A 21,833-nucleotide genomic window follows, 5' to 3' on the forward strand; every position below is an offset into this window, starting at 1 on the left:
TTTTCTGATGCTTCACTCCCCCCTGTTGAGAACCATTGGGTAAACTATCCACCACAACACCTCACACCAGCTCCCCAGTTCACCCTGTGTTGCCATGGTCACAAGTTCTTGAAGACCCTAATAAAAGCAAACCAAAGACCGCTAAATGTCAAGCCTGGCCTGTCCACACCCAAGGCAAGTTGCATCAACAACATTATTAATGTTTAATTCGCTGATGGTCGCAACATCGATATACATTGTAACTCCTGAATGTGTCCAAGGTGGTGGAAAACATCTGGGAGTGGTTCGGCAGAGCAGACTTAGATCTCTTCGCCTTGCGGGAGTCTAGATACTACCCTCTTTGGTTCTCAGTGAGAGACATCAACAGTCCCTTAGGAGTCGACGCCCAGGCCACGACTAGCTGGCTTGTCTCCTATATGCCTTCCCACCGATACCACTGCTCCCTGCCTTCCTAGAGAAGGTCAGGGTAGAGAAAGCTACAGTGCTTCTGGTAGCTTCTTGGTGGCCATGAAGGACCTGGTTTTCGACCATTTTGCAACTCCTGCACGGCCAGCCGAGGCAGAACCCCCTGTGGGCAGATCTCCTCTCTCAGACCCAGGGCGATCTGTGGCACCCAAACCCCCAGCTGATGTAGCTATGGATCTGGCCCCTCAACGGCAATGCCTGCCAGCTCTAGGGCTTTCATCAGCAGTTATTGCCCCTATTTAGAATGCAAGAGCTCCCTCTACCAGGTCACAATACGCTTCTAAGTGGCACTTATATCAGGACTGGTGTCTGGCCCAGGGCCAGGACCCAGTTACCTGCTCCATGGCAGTTATCTTACATTTTCTCCAGAAACTATTAGATGACTGTAGGTCCCCTTCCACATTGAAGGTGTACCTAGCAGCCATATCTGTTTGTCACACACGATTAGATGGGTTATTTGCCTGGAAACGATTTCCTGATGTCCCAATTTCTTAAGGGTGCGAGGAGGCTGTGTCCTTCCAGGACATCTAGCTTCCCCTCGTGGCGCCTTGATGTGGTGCTGGAAACCCTTACAAATGCCCCATTTGAGCCACGCCACACTGGATCTGAAGCTCATGTCTTTAAGGATTGCATTTTTGATGGCTATTGCTTCAGCAAAACATGTGGGCGAGCTGCATGCACTTTCAATGCACCCTTCTTGCACTCGCTTCACTGGAAACTGGTCTAGAGTCTCCATGTGACCAAACTCGGCATTTTTGCCAAAAGTAGTATCCCCGTTACACGTGAACCAATCTGTGGAGTTGATGGCATTCCGTCCTCCTCCCTTCTCTTCTCTGGAGAAATAACGGTTACTCATGCTCTGGGCATTGAGGTGCTATATTGACCGTACAAGGGGTCTTAGACCCACTGAACAGTTGCTTGTGTGTTATGGTTCTAGGACGCTGGGTCAGGCATTGTCTAAACTGCGCCTGTCCCATTGGATAGCGGACGCAATTGCTTTGGCTTATGAATCTGCTAGCCACACACTTTCATGAGGTTCTACAGACTGAATGTGCTGGATTCCTCTACTCCACTTTTTTGAGCTTCGGTCTTGGATTCTATTACACTAGTGGAAGAGACCACTTAGTGTTACTCTGGATTAGACTGCTGTACTCTTTGAGTACGCTCTCCAGCTTTACCCATGTAGTAAGAGTATCCCGGTATGATATCGTACTGTTAAAGACCCTCTGTTCATAGAACAGTGTTAGGACATATGTCTTTCGAACCAGACGCTGAGGCGCTGTTCTGTGTATTTTTTACATGTAGACCAATCCTGTCCTACTGCTGCGTGGTCTCCCTCGCAACTGCTTTGGTACACGGTACCCATTAGTTGATGGCTATTTTCGAATTGAAAGAGAACGTAAGGTTGCAGATGCAACCCCGGTTCTCTGAAAGAGAAAATAGCCATCAAGCAGCGAGGTCGCTTCAGTAGCCCTTGCGGCCTGAAACAAAAGAGGCTGGGCTTCCTACACTCTGCATAGTCATTCAGCACCCGAGGGGCAGGGCGCTGATGTCAGAGCTACAGAGGCCTAAAGGCAGCTTTTATATTAAGCTCAGCATAATCCTATCATCTGACGTCGATACCTATTAGTTGATGGATATTTTCTCATTCAGATAACCGGGGTTGCATGCTCAACCTTATGATTTCTTCATTAACATATACATATGTATCAAGCGGTAACCTAAGGAAATGTCATTTTACTTTGTCTACCTTTCAGAGTAGTTCAGACGTTAAACAATAAAAAAAATGCTATATAATAAATAGTTTTCCTGTCACAATATCAAATCGGTCCCCACCCAGTGTATCAGTATAATACTATGAAAACAATCAGTGCACTGCACAAGTCAGAAGTTTAGCACAGAAGAGTCGCCAATACCGTACACTTACTTCACATTAAGCTGTCCTTTCAAAATCCAAGGTTGTTTTGGCACCTGACCATTACAGGAAATGTTCAGTGTACTTTTAATAACTCACATTTCAAATGTAATTTTGAAAGAAGTTAGCTATGTCAAATGTTTTTTGAATGCTGTGATCCAGAAAATTTGTATGCATTTATCCAAGGCTTTTATATTGTTGTATTCCTTGTATTTCAAGTTTTTAGAGATTTTTCAAATGTGGGCTTCTGTGCACAAACATCTGTCAACTGAGCTAGTAAGCAGCGAGGTCCAGCTGTTAGCAGAGAGGTTAGAGAAAGTGAGACTGGGGCTTTCTCTCTTTCTCTCTCCCCAGTGGGTTGCCAATTTCTTTGTCACAGATGAGAAGTGCCCCTTGTGACTAACTGGTAGAATGAAAACGGAAAATGTGGCACTTCAGACTGTAGTTTGAAATCACAATCCCAGCATTGATGCCAGAATGCAATCTCTAGCACTGATCCAGTGCATATTCTGCATTGCATTAAGGGAATTAACTGAATCTGTATATGAACATAAACATTTTACATATACAAACACCTGCACAATTAGTAGTCTGTAGTCTGGCTGTACGCCTGTGGGCTTGCCTGTTAGCTGCCTGGGAGCTGCGTTGTCCTCTCCAACACTGTAGCTCCTGGGTGGCTGGATGGTGAATCCACAGTGTGTAAAGAAGCGGTCAGCTGACGACACATGCTTCGGAGGAGAGCGTATGTTCATCTTCGCCCTCCCAAGTCAGCGCAGGGGTGGTAGCGGTGAGCTGAGTGTTAATAATAATTGGTCATTTCAAATTGGGAGAAAATAACAAAACTAATTGACAACAACTACATTTAAAAAAAAAATCAAATAAAAAAAAAAAGTTAAGGTCAATCAGTTTTTAAAAGTACTTTTTCTTGAAATGTAACAGTTACTTGCGTTTGAAAATGTAATGTAAACGTCACAACAGTTATTTCTAGTGAACTACAGTAAGTTTTTGCTTTTTTAACTCATCAGTTACTTTATATAGTAATATAAATAATCAATAAAGAAGCAGTAAACATCTAAACAGTTTTCCTACTTGAGTCATGCAGCAATATCGTGCTGAAGGTGTATCCTGATCTAGATTAAATCCTAGTTTAGTGTTATACTGATTTTAAAAAAGTGAAACAAGAACACATTTGTATCTTGTATCCATTGGTCTTCCATTGGCCTTCAAGATATACGTGACTGTTAAACGTAGATAGACTAGTGAATCAGCCTCCCCATTTCCCCCTTTTTAGATTTTTTTTTTTTCAAATTCAGAGGAATTCAGTCCTCCGTTTAGAAGCTTTTTTTCTGGTCTTCTGGTTCATTGCTTATGCAGTGTAATCTAAGACAGAGCTTAAACCCCACAGTCCTTGAAACGACTCCGGGCATTTAACCCAACGTCATAGTCATCCATTCACACCTGTGCATGCATTTATGGAAAATAATTGGAGTTGGAATGAGATGTGCTGTTCTGTCAGCTGTGTATTTATTACACAGCTTTATTACCATAATACAATGATCTTCCCTTTTGATATGCATTTTTTTCTCTATCAGAAGTGTTTTTTTTGCCCCAGGTTTGATCCCTTTTTTTTCCATGGCACAATGTATACTGACCTCTATTCATGAGCTTCTTGGTCGGCACAGCAGCATTTCACTTCGTTGTAAACACTTGAGACTCCAAGGAGAGTGATGGTACAGTCTCAAAGTAGAGTCTGCAGAAGCATGTTATCAAGAAGAGACAACCTGCTGAAAGCAGACATTTGTAAACGATGCATTTGGTAAATTCCTTAGAACACGATCGATTTATAGTCTTCCTCTAGATGAAGACATCCAGTAATGCAACAAATCAATAATGAAGTTAGACAAATGTTGATGCGTCTGTGTGCGTGCCTTTCATGTCTAGATTAAGACATCGTATCACAACCGAGGGCGCTGAAGGAACAAGATCAAGCATTTCTGTATTTTGTGGCCAGATACTAGAATGAATTAGTAACTACTAAAAAGACCACATTACTTAAGTATTTAAAAATAATGTGTCTCACTGCCTTACAGGAAATTAGCTTTGATTTTAACATATGTTATTTGATCTGTTGATAGTATTAATGTATAGCTGGGCCTGTCTGTCCTGATGGGACATCCTTGTAATCAAGGCATTGATACTGTTTTAGGCTGCTTTCTGGTGTGGAGGGTAGCCTAAGTGTCAATTATGGAATTCCGTAATACCTAGGGGTCAGTCTCCGTTATCAATGTTTTTTTTTTTGTATGTTTTGTATTGTTTTTTTGAATTGTTTAAAGTTAGATTTCTCAATGGGGGACCAAACTTTTTTTTATTTTCTCCACCACACTTTGTACATTTTAGTGCTGTTTTTGAGTATATCTGGTCACGTGATTGATAAATGACACATAACAGTAACCACAATGGCATTACCTAAGGTTCACTGTATGATACTGCTGTTTCCTTTTCCTTGTGCTCCTGGCAAACCCCTCCACAGTCTGACCTCAGCTGTAATATTCTAATGAGCCCCATGAGGGTGGGACATGTGACTAGGATTGCTTTTCTAAGACAGACACACAGTGAAACTTTCAAGCATTTGGAATTGCTCATTTACTGGAACAAGCTGCATGTCATTACCATTCAGCGACTTCGCAAGTCCAATTAAAAATAAACTTGGGGAGAGGAAAGAGCTAATGCTGTTTCTTTGTCTGGATTTTAAGAATGATCCTAGAGATTAGTAACACTTTACTTCCTAGTGGTTGAGGTATTACTCATAGGCAGTTCTGGCATGTGAAGTAAGCTTTGTGTACCACAGTTCATAAACTGTGTTTAGAGAGAAACAAAGAGTGCCTATTAAGTTGTTAGACAGGATCACAAGAGACAGTTAAGAGAGCTGTTAATACACCTGTGAAGCAGTCAGTACTAAACCAGTCTTACATTTGTTTTGTTCTTGGAAAGGAAATTGATGTAAATCAGTCAGTCATCCAATCCAATCAATTAAAGTGAAATGCTGCTTGCAAAGCTAATTCCTTTACACATATTCGCTGATTTAATATATACTGTAAGTTTTACCTTTGAGAAATTATACAAGAAAAAAAATCTGTTGTGGTTTATTATGAAGCTTTTGTACAACTTTTTTTTTTTTGTTCTGCTTTATCAAACTTGTATTAAAAGTATGGTTGATTATAAGAATCTGGTACATGTAAGAAATATACAGTGCATTGTAGGTAATGTGGGACGCTGACAAGCTGGCCTGAGCAGTGACGACAGACCCGGAAGAAACACCCAGCACTGCAAGTGACTGAAAGTGCTGCTTGCGCTGTTTAATAAACACACAGAAAATAAAAGGTTGAACAAAACACTTAACAAAACAATCGGCACAGTGGCCAAAACAAAATAGACAAAACAGACAGAGGGCAAACACTAAACAAGAATCGTGCTGGCCCTCCAGCACGGTAGCAATTGTTAGTTCTTCTTTTAATTATTTATCCGCTTTCTCTCCCATTCCTTCTCCCTGAACACCCAACCCGAAGTGAGTGCGTTCGGGTTCTACAGCCGTGCAGAGATTCAATTACCAATTAATCATTCACTTGAATCTTTGCACGTGAACTAATTTTTGCAGTCCTTTGTTCACATACTATACACATTTTAATCTGCACGTGACGTGACTGTGTCACCCTCGTGTCTATATACAAATATACATTTTAAAACGCTCATGCTACATAACCCCACAATATATCACATACACCAATACATATACACCAACATTAATACACCACACGCAACATATAAACACAAAATACACACAGGGGCAGGGCACTCTGCTACAGGGACATAGTTAGAACACCATGTTATAGTGCAAGTGTTTAACTTTTTTTATGTGGAAACTAACTTGTTCGGCCTACTCCTCATCCCTTTAGGCTTAAGGGTGAGCAGATGTTACTTAGTAATGTGTCACAGAGCATCTGCCATATATTTATCCTTGTCCCTCATAGGAAACTAATTAAGTCATTAGGTCTGTATCATTAGAAAATGGACCAAAAAATATCAAGCTAAGTTATGGGACCTCTGCTAACCTGAGTAGTCCTTAATTACATGCCATCATCTTGCTAAATGAGCCTTGCACTGGGGCACAAAGAGTTGAAAATAGCATTGACAAAGAAATAACTTGCAGATATGAAATTATATTGTGTGGTCTGTGGTATATGGGTATGCTCAAAGCCAGAACCAGTGCCAGTACCATCCCATATTATTATGTCATGGCAGACGAAGGCACTTCTGAGTCGAAATGTTGGTGATATTTTTTTTATGAATTAAAGATGTCCTTTTTTTGGAGCGTAATTGAGTGCGCGGTTCTCTCTTTTTCTATAATGGCTAGAAAAAAACAGGAATTCAGAATTGTTTTTTGATTTGATGTAACTGAGAGAAAGAGAAACCCTGCTGGGGAGTTGAAGCTATGACACATGCAGAAGACGCACCATCCTTGACTTCTTGTTGGCTTGCAACTTACATAGTTTTCATATTTTCAGAGTTAAATGAATATGGCTAATACGGCTACCATATTGCGGTCACGTGACTTGCGACTGTTATACACAGCCGAAGTCTAAGGTTTTTCAATTTAAGTTTAATTGATTTTCCTACTTAAGTGCACTGCGGTACTGCGTGAACCAGACAGCATGTTTCTAAAAGTAGGAATGGAGTCAAGTGATCACTTTGTCTAGTAATGGTATATTGTTGAGTTATCTAGAAACATGATATTATAGATTTTAATGCACTGATTATGGTATTTCTAAAAATATACAGTTACAGTATGTATTGAGCATGTAAATCCATGGCAATTAAACATGTAACCTCCCCCAAAACAGATAATGAGTTAAAAAAAAAGAGGCATCTTTCCTAGCCCCCCTCCGCCCACAATCACCAAAAAAAGGATCCTTTGTAGAAATGTCTTTAAAAAATAGAAAGGAGGAAATTGGAAGAACATCATCATCTTTATGCTCGTAATAGGATCAGGAGACTAAATGAGAAGAGTCTGGACAAAAAAAACGCAGCTTAGCAAATAGCTAAGTTAAGGGATCTGGTCAAATGTAAAAAGCAGGTATGACTACTGTCAAAAGTAATGTTATTGTCATTTGTCACTTAATGTATGTAACCAAACTGGCTGTAATAGCATTTCACACTTAAATGGCACCAGTAGGTGGATGGCTATACTATATATTTATATAATTAAATGCAAGTACTTGTGATAATGGCATTATATATATATTATTTTGATATATACTATACACCTAATAAATGTCTTAGTATGATAGTATATTAATATATATTATATATATAATATATATATACATGTATATATACTATTTATGTTAGGTGTACTATACTAGTCCTTATGTATTATTGCCCACAGCATACAAGGATATATTGTAGTGCTATTTTAAGTTGCTTTAGCAGCTGCTACTGCTCTAAACACCTGGACACTGACATCTGACTTATCTCTGCTGGTTCTCCCTGCGTATGTGGATGACACCATTAGCATTAAATACACAGTCATGGCCACTCCCCTTGATCCTCTTATTTATATTGATTGTATGATAGCTACCAAAGTCAAAGCTTTCTATGACTGATATGCCTACTATGAACATTTCCCTTGATTACCAGCTATTTATAGTTTGTTTATTTATTTATTTATTTATTTATTTATTTATTTTGTATTTTATTTCATTGGTTGTCCTAACTACTTGGGGGCATTTCAGTATAAACCCCATGCATATTTGCTTTGTGAATACCTCATAAAAGATGTGTCTTAATAATGTTATACAGTAGTTGGCAAATAAAAAGATGTGGTATCACAAAACCCTATAAAACAGAAGTGAAAGCCGCATAAAACAGATGTCTTAACTGTGTCGAGATGTATCGGAATCCAAGTTTTAAGTATGTCATTTGAAGTAAGATAATTCCTTACTATGGCATGACCTGTGACAGACAGACACAATTTCAGATTGTACTGCTTGATTTGATTTGAATAAATACAAAACTAAGTGTTGATGGCTTGCTAAATGCATGGGTCAGAGGCCTGTCATTATGGATTATGTGTTGCATTTCACCATACCACAGTGGTTTATCCAATTATATGGCAGTAATAAATTATCCCTGGGTGCATCAGCAAGAAATTGTCATTCTGCATTTAAACCCCAGAGGTGCAGGAATTGTCACTGACAAAAATTAATAGCTACACAAACTTGCTAACAAGCTGTCTATAACAGCATGGCCACTTTTGAGCACCGTTTTCTAATTTTAAAATAGATAGTTACATCTACCATACTTGACAAACTGATCAAACGGATAAAACTGGCAACTATATAAAAGCAATACAACATCTCTGTAAACAAGGACATGGTTTAGAAGCAGCTTTTAGAAAAAACAAAGTTACTTTTCTAAATGAACAATGTAAGACTGGTTTGGCTGAATTAATGCCCATGACAGTGTTTGGTGGCCAAGACAGTGAATCTCAGAATGCGTTATAATAGGGGTATAGGCCTCTCCAGTCTTCCATGAACTAATATAATTAAGCTTTGTCCATGAAGCACTGTTTTTCGGTTTTGCTGTTGGCTTTTTTAAAACTGAACACTTTCTCCATCAGCACATTACAGTTTGGCTGCTGTTGGTAAGGTGAATTGATTTTAGCCAATACAGAAATAATTACATTCAATACAGAAATAATTACATTCCTTAGAATGAATAAATGGATTGTGCTGTTGAGGAAATTAATTGTAAAGGATTAAACTGTGTTAATGTCGGTCGTGGCATCTGTGTTGTAAAAATGAACAAGTAATAAAGATTTAAGTGGTAAAGATTCCCTATATGAAACAAGCACACATTCAGACAGTTAAGTTTGAATGGATAGGATGAAATCCTATTAAATATGTTGTCTGCTGCTAATAATTGCTGCTCAGTTTTGTGACTAAAACTTGCTTCTCATAGCACAGTAATCCTGCTCTCTGGTTTACTGGAGTAATGACAGCAGCTTATTAGAATAAGGAATACAGTATTCTCAGAGTGAAAGAGTGACAGAGAGGTTACCGGGCCTATTCTAGGTATTGCTATGTACTGTTAAACAGAAAGGTGACATTGCTGTTTTTTTATAGAATTAAAAACAATTAAATTTTTTCTCTTGCATTGTAGCCAGGATTATCTACAAATTACTTTATTCTGGGAATTAGTACCATAACATTCTGAATATTTAGCCTCTGTATTCCATGAATAATGTTCATCACTTGTTTAGTGCAGACCTCTTATATATTTAAGAATTATGGTATGATAGGGTGTTGTGATGTTCTGAAATATCCCAATGGCTGCGACCGTTGTAAGACACGACTCCCTAGGAGTACTATAATTCAATTATAAACCAGCTTTTATAACATACTAATTCGGCACTACACTCTCGCTTTTTATTGCTGTTTTAAAAAGGAATGTTCAGGTGAGCGGTACCGTGTGCCAGAGTCCTGCGCGGGTCTGATTTTAACGACCCCATTCCAACCCGGACTCGCTACTACAGGACCCGACCTGAACCTGCAACCGGTTGCAGCACCCTCTTCTTACCTGCTTCCTGACCCGACCCGCTTTAATAAGACCTGCAACCCGACACGAACCTGCAAGTGTTTGTCCTTTACCTACTGCCTGCGCCGACTGACTCTCTCACGCTCTCACATTCACACACAGATACCTCTACCGTTCTCCACAGATTGAGTTTATACAATAAGCTATACAGCGTGGTAGCTTTATCTAGTGGTCTGGATATATTTTAACATAGTAATACTATCTCTACTTCACTGTAAAATACCTGTCTATTCCTTTCGTGCCATCAGTTGAAAGGGAGCTACACCTGTGCTTTCGCAGAGATGGTGTACCAGTTTTGTGGCCGTCATACACAAAAAACATAATGACAGGTTTTACAAGCAACGGATCCAGTAACATGTTCATTATTTTCATTCGCTGAGATTCAAAAAGAATTCCACACTTATGATTTACCTCTCAAACTGTTATCAGCTGAATGATATAAACCCTGCGCTCTTTTGTTTCACCTCGTCCACAGGCATTTTTAATATAACCAAACAAGCAGCAATACAAACTGAGAACACTGCTTAGTCAGCTGACTCCTCCCTAATCGCCTCCTGCTTTAGTGCAGGAAATCGCTGCCACTACCAGTAAGGATATGGAACTATGTATTTCCTTTTCTGTGGCTCACTCAGCAATAGCGTAAACATTTTTGTGACCCGTCACGGTCATTATTTCCTGTGCTTCAAGCCCTACGTGGTGAGAATATACACCGCAATAGATCTTATTGAATGGTTGGTATATCTGTTTCATTGTCCTGCCACTTTCCTTAGCTTTGACATGATTAAATCAAGTTAATCTATACCTATTGGTTCCAGTGAGTACCAGCAGGATCATCTATAGTAGGTGATGTTGTGCAAGATGCAGAGATAATATTAATACAAAACAGGTGAGTTTCTAGGCATTCGCTATATGTATTTTTGTAGTGAAAGTACAGAACAGCATCTTTGCCTTAGAGTATTATAAAGTATATTTTGCAGCTCATAAAAAATACATAACCTTTATATTGCATGCAGAAATGATGTTTGTGATATTCTATAAATTACAGTAATGCACATTGTATTGGCGTTTAATTAAATATATGTAGGTTTGTTTATTTATCTTAGTAGCAACCAAATTGTCTTCAATTTATTGGAAGTCTGTACGTTTTGTATGTCCAACACACACATTCAGGAAGTACAGTTATTATAAAATGAACATTAACCTAATTAGTCAGTAACTCTTTGTATTGATCCCTGAAACTGTCATGTTTATTATTTGTATAGATTTGAGATTTTAAAGGTACCCTGATAAGTGTGTATTTGACAACATGGTCAGAAGAAATGACTTGTCAATGCAGGCCTGCTTGCAGTCCTCAAGAAAAGTAGAAAAGAAGGCTTACAGAGGCAAGCAGTTTAACTATCCCATGTGCAGCATGATCCAAGGCTCAACAACATTGACATCCCCATGCATCTGCTGATATAAATCATGGGTTGCTCATCCAATTGGAACACAGCAATGCATTCTGCCCCACTAAAACAGAAACACCTGTGTAAAATATCTGGACTAGAAGGGGATCACCGTATCCTCCAAAGACTTGTTCTATTTCTCTTCCATTGCAGACAAGATTCTGCATATTTTGTCTTAGCAATATCATTCATCAAATAGTTGAAATTGGACCGGAAGAGGTATATATCAAAAACTAAATCCAATGTACTATTTCAGAAAATGATTTTAAAACAGACTATGCTATTGTTTTCTTAGGAAATTCTTGCTGTTACATATTAAATGCATTGTGTCGTTTCATTCTGAATTAGCTTTCCCTCTTTCTTGTCCACTCCATTAGATTTTTTTTTAGGTCAAATATGAACGGAATGATTTGGCCAAATCTAGGTAAAGCCAAAACAGAGGATTATACATTGGAATGAAATGTCGTTGTCAGACATTACAAATGCTGTAAAGAGTTGAGGTAAAATAGTGATAGTTGTCAGCATATTTAAATATTTCTGGACTTTTTTTATTATTTATTATTTATTTATTTATTTACTATCGCTGGTGATATTAACACTATTTGACCAACGTCCCCTATGTTTATTAAGTAATGACGGATTTTCCAGTGTCCCCCCCCCCCCCCCCCCCCCCCCCCATCCCCCCAGTCTTCGTTCAAAACTTAAAACTTGATCATGTTACGGTTATCGTAGTAGTGTGACCTGCAAGTATATATCTCACGCCATTAAAATGATGCGCTGGCATATAGCTTCCGGCCCCCTTAAGCAGCGTGTGAACATTTTGAATGCATTCATTTTTTTATGAAACTAATAAGGTAAACAATTCTGATTAAGCACCTGTTGTCAAGCAGTATATATGCTGAACATTAGCTGGTATTAAAAATCTTGACATTGAATATAATTGAAGAGGTTAGCTCTGGCGTGTTCATAAGTATTACCTGTCATTTGAAATATGACAGTACTGGAACTGTGAGACCTTGGGGACGGTTGTGTGTTGGCACTGCCATCTGACTGCCTTGGAAATTGCAAGACAGCCTTCTTGCTGGCTTTGACCCTGAGATAATTAACACTGCCATAGAGGCTTCTGTCTTTTCTACTTGCCTTGTGTGTTGTTTAATAAGACGCTTGCTGCTGCGCCTTTGTCTGACTTAATGAAACGCCTTTGGGAAAAACGGTCCTTCAACATTTGGCTTTCTAACATTTCTTCATGTATTGTCTGAAATACTTGAAAAGCAGAAGTAAATGAATATAACATTTTAATTATCAAGCACATATTTTCAGTTTTCAGTGGCTCTTTGGCCATCCGCCACTGACTTCTGTTTTAAACCCCCACCCCTCCCTCCATACAGCTTCACAGATCATTTAGATTTGCACTAAATTAATATGAACTTTGAAATATTTGAAGGTTAACGAATTAGTGAATGCTTTGCAAAACATGACATTCGTATTCATTTTGTGTCCTTGTACTGGTGCATGTGATTACAATTACATACGGTTCTCTCTGAATTTAATGATCTTTTTTAATTCCTATTGACCAGAATAGACAGTTTATCTGTCCACTAAAGATCTAAAATCTTTAATTTGGAAAATATGTATTATTGTTATTATTATTATTATTATTATTATTATTATTATTATTATTATTAGTAATAGTAGTAGTAGTAGTAGTAGTAATGGTAGTATTGTTATACTTCTGGAAAAAATAGAAGAATATGCATACAGTATAACATGTAATAATCTTTTTGCACCAAATATTAATATTCTCAAATATGTCATTGGTATTTTATATAATCTGAAGCCATCAGTGCTGTACATGTACAGTCCCACTTTTTTCTGACAAAGAGCGATTGTTATAGGAGTTCCTACAGGTTCTTAGTGTGAATAGGGTTAGATACTGCTCACGGGGGGTTAATATATTAAGGCAGGACATTTCAGTTCAGATCCCACACTAACTTGTAAGATGTTTATAGTGCACTTCATGTACTATTGTTGTCATGGTTTTAACAAGAACACTGGATTGGAAATCAGCCAGTACATACCAATAATAATTGAGTAGTACCTGGTGTAATACTGGGCAGCTATTTTGGTTTAACAGATAATAAATATTGACAAATAAACATGCCATTCATAATTTGGATTTAGTAGTTCTTTGTTCTAGTCCTAGTGAGTGTGCATTCAATAAGATACTTGGTAATTGAATTCAGCATGCTATTTATCCTTTTTTTTAATCCTTAATGTATAATTAGCCATTTGAACTCTTCCACCTTTTCCATCTGTGCTGAGCTGAGAGTAGCTCACAGGCAGGAGAAATGCAAGCAAAAATAAAATACGTTCTGCAGCCAAATAAAGGTCTCCCAAAACTAATTTCCTGCCTATCCCTTTCAGCTTGTAAATCATTTGTTTACAATTAGGATCACCTTCGCATAGGATTCAGGACAACCTTATCTGTCCACCAATTACTTCTGTCTTTCGTAAATCTTTTTTGAATGATACAGAGAACATTATCGAAATGTCGTCATGAAATGTGTGCTTAGTGAGTAGTAAATCTGGGTTTTTGTCAGAAATTAATGAGATAGATTGCACAGAATGAGATCGATTGATGCCATTTGCTTAACAGAGACCTGTGTGCATCCAATGCTCTCAGTCACACAACAGTTACACTCGCCTGTATTTTTCATCTTCCGTGCTCCAGGGCTTGGGGGAGTTTTTTTTTTTTTTTTTTAACATGTCATGGTTAGTTCTGCATGAATGAAAACTGCTATGAGGCCTTTTATTTTGCTTATCTACTTTTATCTATATATATATATATATATATATATATATATATATATATATATATATATATATATATATATATATATTCACAATTTTATTACATGCATCTCATTGTTATGGCATAGCTACTGCACACAATATTTTCAGTATTTGTTTAAGGTCATAAATTCATGCTCACATGTCAACCTACTGTCTTAAGCCTTTATATTTAGTTACCATATCTGCTGTTAGTCTCTGCCTGTCTCTGTGCCAATGATGTTCTGCTCTACTGGGCACACAGATCACGCTGTCCACACCATACTAAGAACATGTTTTTCCTTCGCCCTAAAAATAGACAAATAAATAATATAATATGGGATTCATTTCACGGATTATATTTTGGATGTTTAGCTCTTCATGTCTAACATTTCATCCAGAACTACTTTTTTTCTCTACTTCACAGTTCACATAAGCTGCAGAATTATGGTTGTTCTTATCTGTCCATAGAATGCAACAAAACTGTACAGACTGTCATACTTTGAAGTGGCTCCCTGCTGAAAAATGAATTATTGCTCCTTTTCTTCAAAATATTGTTCTCTGAAAGCTTTACTTTTGATTGTCACTTTCACCTTTCTTTTGTCTTCATCCTGATGATCTAGTGTTGCGTTTGAACATCTTTGAAATGACCCTTTTATTATTATTATTATTATTATTATTATTATTATTATTATTATTATTATTATTATTATGTATCCCCAGACTTACACTGGTCAGAACTTCTGAAATGGTTGTTGGATGTTTGAATATTTTGTTGTTGGTTTTTTTTGTCATCATTAAGCATAAGTCTTTTTTTTTGTATCTGCAAATATTGAAAACATTCTGGCAAATAAATAAAATATAGGCAAAATTCTAAACGAGTATCCTACTTACAGTAGATAGTAGTAGATACAGTAGATCATGTTAAATTCTAGAAAAGGGTCAAGAGCATCATACCTTTAAATATATCTCAGACAATGTAGTAATTTTTAATTGTTTTTACTTTTCAATGTGGTTACTTGTGATATGCTAATAATCTGAAGGGATGCCCTGGAATATTGTCCTCTTTTTCTAGTGTACCGGTAGTTGATAATTCCCCATCCTATTTCACTGCTCTGTACTGAAAGAATGTGCAGTGGAGTGATGTCATAAGCCTCATTACAATAAAAAAAAAATATTATTTGTTTTACTATAGTCAGGGATTCATCTAACTTTTAACATTTGATTGGCATGTAGTACCAGCAGAAATGGTTTGGTACGCACAAAAATTAGGGGTCATCATTCAAATCGCTGTCTAGCCCCACATCCTCCTACCGCAGTTCAAACAATTGGGATGGCACTGTCAGAGACCACAACGATAGGTCCGGATTGCTAATTATTACAACTTGTAACAAATCATCATGCATTCTCTATTTATTTCAATATCCTACCACCATATTGCCGCCCTGAGGATTCAAAAGCAAAAAAACAAACACTTTGTCACTTTATTGTTATCTTGACAGCAAATGGTGTTTATGTAAGGCTATAACAGAGGATGAAGAATATCTTATTTTAAGTCAAATGGTTAAGTAAGTGTATTTTTCAAGCTCACATTTAAATGTAACAGCTTTCAAACATCGACACCCCCCTCACTCAGTTTCGGTAGCGAAGCGTTAGTGACGAGCTTCCTTAATGCCACTCCCCGTAACTGCATCCCTCTTCTCTGAATGGATGGTTTAATAGAACCCCTGCTATCATTGGTTGTTTCAAATGATTCATCTTATAAACTGGAGTGGTTCGATTTGTCACTCTCAGCAGCCAATGATAGCTCTAGTAGTAGCTATTAGTTGAACTGGAACCCTTTGGGAGATCGTTGACAGAGCCTGGAGACCCTGAGTCTCCGGGAAAAATCCAGAGGTTAGGCAGGTATGGCTCATCTTGCAAACGAGAGCACCCTCGCTGCCTTTTATGAAAAATGCTTTCTTGTTAAATGTACTGACGTATGATATGCCTTTGGGTCTTAAAGAACAATATTGAATTAAACATTTATCTTTATTGGTTCAAATGCGTACCTGCATAACAGTTATGTGAACCCCAGACTATAGTCCCTCACAAACTAACTTGTGTTTAAAATACAATTAAATATGTATGAACAGTATGTTCTTATTGATATAAGCATCTGTGGTATAAACAAGATATGTCGTGAACAACCATACATTACAGTATGTATGTCATGAGTGGTAAGCGGAGGAACGATAACAAGCTCACCTGAAGGCTCGTTTTATCATCGGCGCGTCTGTCCGTTCATAAATACCGTAAGTCATGGTTTTTCATGGCATGTCCTCTATGTATCTTCTGACCAGTGTACACAGTCGTTATTCATTTTTTGTTGGCTCATTGTTCTTTGTGCTTTATCATTACATGGGTATGCAAATCACACAAGAGCTGCTTGTTTTCTCTGCTAAAACATGCTCAATACACCAGGGAGCAACTTTAAAATGCTAGTTTCCCCTGCCTGCAGCACTTTCCTAGGTGCTGAAGAAAGATTATCAGAACAAAAATAGTGGCTATTTGTCATACCATGCTAACACTGCTTTCTTGGAACTGGATGTTTTGCTGACCAAAGACTAATATTAAAACGTGCTTTATGAATTGGGAAATACTCTCTTTTCCATCTGTGTTTCGTATGTGAGACCTTTGCATTGTTGTTGTGGTCTCAACAGAAACAATCCTTTGTTTTTTCTCTTCCTGTAACAAGGCACACTGTACAGCTCCCTATCTCTACTGGGTGCTTCATGATACATCGTTAACAGATTAACTTTGCCCATTGCATACAAAACTTCCCAGTATTGTTAGCATATATGTCATTGTTAAGTCCAGTAAACCCAACCTGGGGCAAAACACAAGTTAATGTAGAGTTAAACAGTGTGGTATTTATATTTATATCTGTCCGTGTTTAGATTATTAAAACATATTGCAATTTCCATTCCAAACTTCATATTTACTTCATATTGTCTCATAACAAACTACATTAATTCATTATTGTATTTCTAGAGTAGTAGATCTTGTTGCAGATTGCATTTTGCTTGATATGGAGTTTGTTTCATGTATTTATTTATAGTGTGCAAAACCAGTATTACATGCTTTTAAACCCATTAATACATCTTAAGCATGTCAGAAATCCCCTCTTTTCATGTAGCTGTGAACACAAGTTAAAAAAGGGTTTTCTAAACAGCAGACATCTTTTTAAGGCAGAGACACATTTCTCTAAAAGTAAAATCTGCTAATTACATATTTCTGGTTTTACATTAAAGGGATTTTAATGTTCTCTAAAGTTAAATGCTTCTTTGTCTTAGTATGTATAAGTTGTTAAACATACATTCTGTTTAGTGGTACCATTTGTTTTTTGTGTTGCTATAATTACAGATATATAAGGAAATATGTATATATGGATGAATGCCAATTGCAAAATAATGTAGACTCATTTTAGAATTAAAACACTAGGGATCTCTCTACATGCTTTGAATATTAGCTAAACAAAAGCACTTTTTCGGGATTTCAGTGTAGGATATAGAAGGGCAGTTGAATTCTCTGGTTTGTAATGCTGTGACAACATGCCTAAGTGCTTGCCTGTGTTGGTTATGAAATTTAAAAGGTCACTCCTTACTCCTCACTCCCTTTCGTAATCCACGTGATACCCAGGTTATCAGCAGGCTAGTTCACAATGGCTTTTACCTCGCAAAGTGTGGCTTGCTGTGCGATGTGCTACATTCTTCCTGTGTTGTAAATCATTATTTTGATTGAACTGCATGATGCAGTGCACAGTGCAGTTCTTCAGCGGAGGCAGTACTGAAATGTGTGTTCGCATACATATAGTTACAAACAGTGTCACTACAGTATATTATACATTTACCAACCAGGGTGCCACTTGATTTCCAACGAGATTTACTGGCTCGTGTTTAAATTTATGTGCATGGCAATAGCCTGTAATGAAGGACAGCGGAACCCTACAGATGAAGGGGGAATCAAGCTGATATTTGTGTATCGCATATTGTATGACTCTTTCAGTCCTGAAAAAAAAGTAATACAAGTTGAAATGTCTTCCCTCCTGCCCTGGAAACACTTCTGTTGTAATCTACCCCTTGTCTAATACAAATTGTACACTTACAGTATATGATCTATATGTAATGTGTAATACACCACACATGTATCTGCGTTGCAATCCATTATTTTGTCACTGTATTTTTGCAGACAGAAATACACCAAAGGGACTAGTGGCACTTTTAGATGATTGTATTTCATAACCTTGGTACACAAAGTGCCCAATATTAAGTATCAAAACAGTGGTTATATTTAGATTTGCTGCTGTTTTTAGAGCAATTCAGTTCAAGACCCTTCTTTGTGTGTGTGTGTGTGTTTTTTTTAATACCATATTTGAATGAACCTTTTTAAACCATTTCACAAAATAAAAATTCACAACCATCTTTTTATAACCATAACAAAGTTAGAATGTAAAAAATAAAAAAATCTATTGCAAAAAAAGAAGAAAAAAAGGTTCATGAATGAGATCCTTTAAACATGTAAATCAGTTGTCATGCATTGCCGAGTGGATTCAGGAAACACCCTTGTTTTTAAACTAAAGAAGGAATGTGATTCTTCTATTATAACATTCATATCTGATCATGGCCTCAGTTGTTGTGTAACATATTTCACTAATACATCTTATAAAAAAATGCTTTTGCCTTCTCCAGTCATTGAATTTTCATCCTTTTTTTCAGACGTTATTTATTTGAATTTACCATTGCTATATTTGCACATTTGCAAGTGCTCACCATGTTCACATGAAACAGCAGGTGAAAATGAGATCGAGTGACTTGAGAAATTTACAGTAACAGGCTAAGGAGCCATGTGATTTAACTGTGCTTGCAGGACCAAGGTGTATGTGTTGTCTCATATACAGTAAAAGGGTAGAGTTAGCAATTATCTTTAAACAGTAAGATTTGTTACACAGCTGTGAACCTATTACCATCAGAAAAATGTGCAAAGGATCATCGGTGGTCACTTGTTTGAAACATACTTTGATGCAAAGCTTGGATAAAAAAATCTTGTCATTAATTTTTAATCTCTTTCACCCTACCCACTGCCTGAATAAAGAGCAATCGTCACATTTTGATAAACATGACAGCGAATAAAGAGAATGTCACTCACGTGGTTTCAATGTGTGTTAATCTCACATTATTTAGGTACTGTGAGTGTTATATTCAGAAGGCACGTTTACTTTCTTTGTGGAACGCTTTAGAACTGAAATGTAGATTTGATTGCTGCCAAGGGTGACTCTGATACTGTGGATGATGTGCAGTAAATGTATAATGCACTCTTTTGTATGTCAGTAAGCTTTGTGTTGACTGTGGCGCTGGTATTTCCACAATATTGCAAGTTTCTATAAACACAAGTATGTTGCAGAAGGTTAAAAAAAATAATAAAAAGTGCATTGAGAATCATGCTGTATCTGTTCATTAATGGAATATTATGAAATAGTAGGCAGAGGTGCTGCTCTCTGATTGGTCAATCATGTGTTCCACCCATTGAACAATTTACCATCATCATCACAGCTGCAGCTTCATCATAAAATACGAATCTGCTACCAGGTAAACAAAAACCAACAGGAGATGCACCCCTCCCATTACAGCTTGTCCGACACCTGAGGAGTTTACAATAAAAACAGATGAGTGAGAGAAAAGATATGCAACACTAGCATTTTTTAAAGGTCTCTGTCCTGTGTTTTTCACCACAAGAATACAAATAGAAAATGTTGAAAACCTGATTTTTATTAACATATTCTTTACCTCTGTCACAGAGGTGGCTGTAGTGGGTGACGTCAGAACAGAAACCAGGAAATAAACAGCAGAGATGGAGTTTGGTGAAGCTGAGCGAATGTTCTCGCTCAGCATTTAATAGTGCGCAGACAGACAGAAAATTAAAGGTTGTAAGACAAACAAAACACAGGACACGGCACATTCGACAAACAAAGCGACAAACAAAACGGAGTATAGAGACAAACATGGTGAGCTGATATTTTAACTACTATTATTATTATTATTACTCCGTCTCCAATCCTGTTCTCCACTCACCGAACACACAACCCTGAGTGAGTGAAAACGTGCTGCTTTTATGCATCTGTACAGAGACTCGATTGCTAATCAATCATTCAGTTGGAGTCTCGGTACAACTGCACGTGAATTAATAAAAGTGCAATTCCCCGTGCTCACATATTATTATTTTTTACTTGCACGTGAAGTGCTTTGCAGTCCTTGTGCCTAAATACAAATATACATTTTAAACATCCATGTTACACAGACCCATTTATATCCCGTGTACCAATGACTATACACCAACATTAACACACAAATACAACACAAAATACACACAGGGGCGGGCACTTTGCCACAACCTCCCACAACATCAGCTGCATACCTCTCCTTTGTGGTACTCACTGCAGTGGAGCCAATAGGTAAACATTACCTTGGTTTAATGATGTTGAGGCCTACTACATAGTGTCTCATAATGGTCCCACCCTTTGCAAAACTCTAACAAAATCACTTTTTCAGGAGGAAGAAATGACCTATGCACGATCCCTGGTTTGTATACAGGCATTCTTACAGAAATTGCTCCCAGAGAGCCCCAATGATGAATAATGAGTAGGGACTCTGTTTTTCAGTTTTTATTAATTACTTTTTTCGGTGCATGTTTTTGAGCTATTTTTGTGTTTTATATAAATTGTTTTTTTCACGGGGCTTTTTCTTTTTATATACTGTATGAAATTATTGTTTTCGATTACTTTCCAAAATCCTTGGGCATTTTTTTCTGTCAAAATATGTATAGTAGTAACTTGACAGTACTTGCACACTTAAGTTGTACCTTCTTTCCTTTGCTGTCTTCCACAATGAAATTCTTATGGTCACGGGTACATTCTTCTGGGGTTTTTGTGTGCAGGCATTTAAAAAAAAAAAAATTTAAATCCTCCATATCTTAACTGTAATACAGCTTTAGATCCTGTGAACAAGCCTCAGTTCCTAATTGTAAATCTCGCAAGTGGAGTTTCCAATAAAAATGTGGGAATGTGCTTCCTCTCAGAGCAAGTCAGTGAAGTCAGGAAGGAGGGAAATTTCCCAGCTGTACTGGTCTTTTTTGTATAGTAATTAGGTTATTTTTTTAATGGGAAAGGGATGGTCAATGTGAATTGAGTAACCATTTCCACTGCTTTTTCAATGTTTTCTGGTATTTATTGGCAATACACCATTTTTATTTATTTTTTGTATCTTGGGGTGTTTTATCGGTTTTTATCGGTTAAAACCGAAAATCAGAAGCTCTAATAATGATCAGGTTGAGTTTTATAAACAATGCAAATACGGTATCCATGAGTGCAGATGACTTAAAATAGCATGCTGTGACTTAATAAACAGATATGGTGTACATGATATATTAAGTATATGGTATCCTTCTCAGTCACTAAAACTTAAACAAAGTCTCTAACATCACTTTGACTG

The 21,833-nt window shown here is 37.4% G+C and overlaps 1 protein-coding gene across 1 annotated transcript in view; it reads left to right on the forward strand.

The window, feature by feature from the left end:
* LOC121322539 (inactive N-acetylated-alpha-linked acidic dipeptidase-like protein 2) overlaps positions 1-21,833 on the forward strand; it is a 300,815-nt gene that overhangs the window by 62,605 nt on the left and 216,377 nt on the right. The gene's annotated exons all lie outside the window — the stretch shown is intronic.

The sequence above is a fragment of the Polyodon spathula genome, chromosome 11, assembly GCF_017654505.1.
Source record: "Polyodon spathula isolate WHYD16114869_AA chromosome 11, ASM1765450v1, whole genome shotgun sequence".
Lineage (NCBI taxonomy): Eukaryota > Metazoa > Chordata > Actinopteri > Acipenseriformes > Polyodontidae > Polyodon > Polyodon spathula.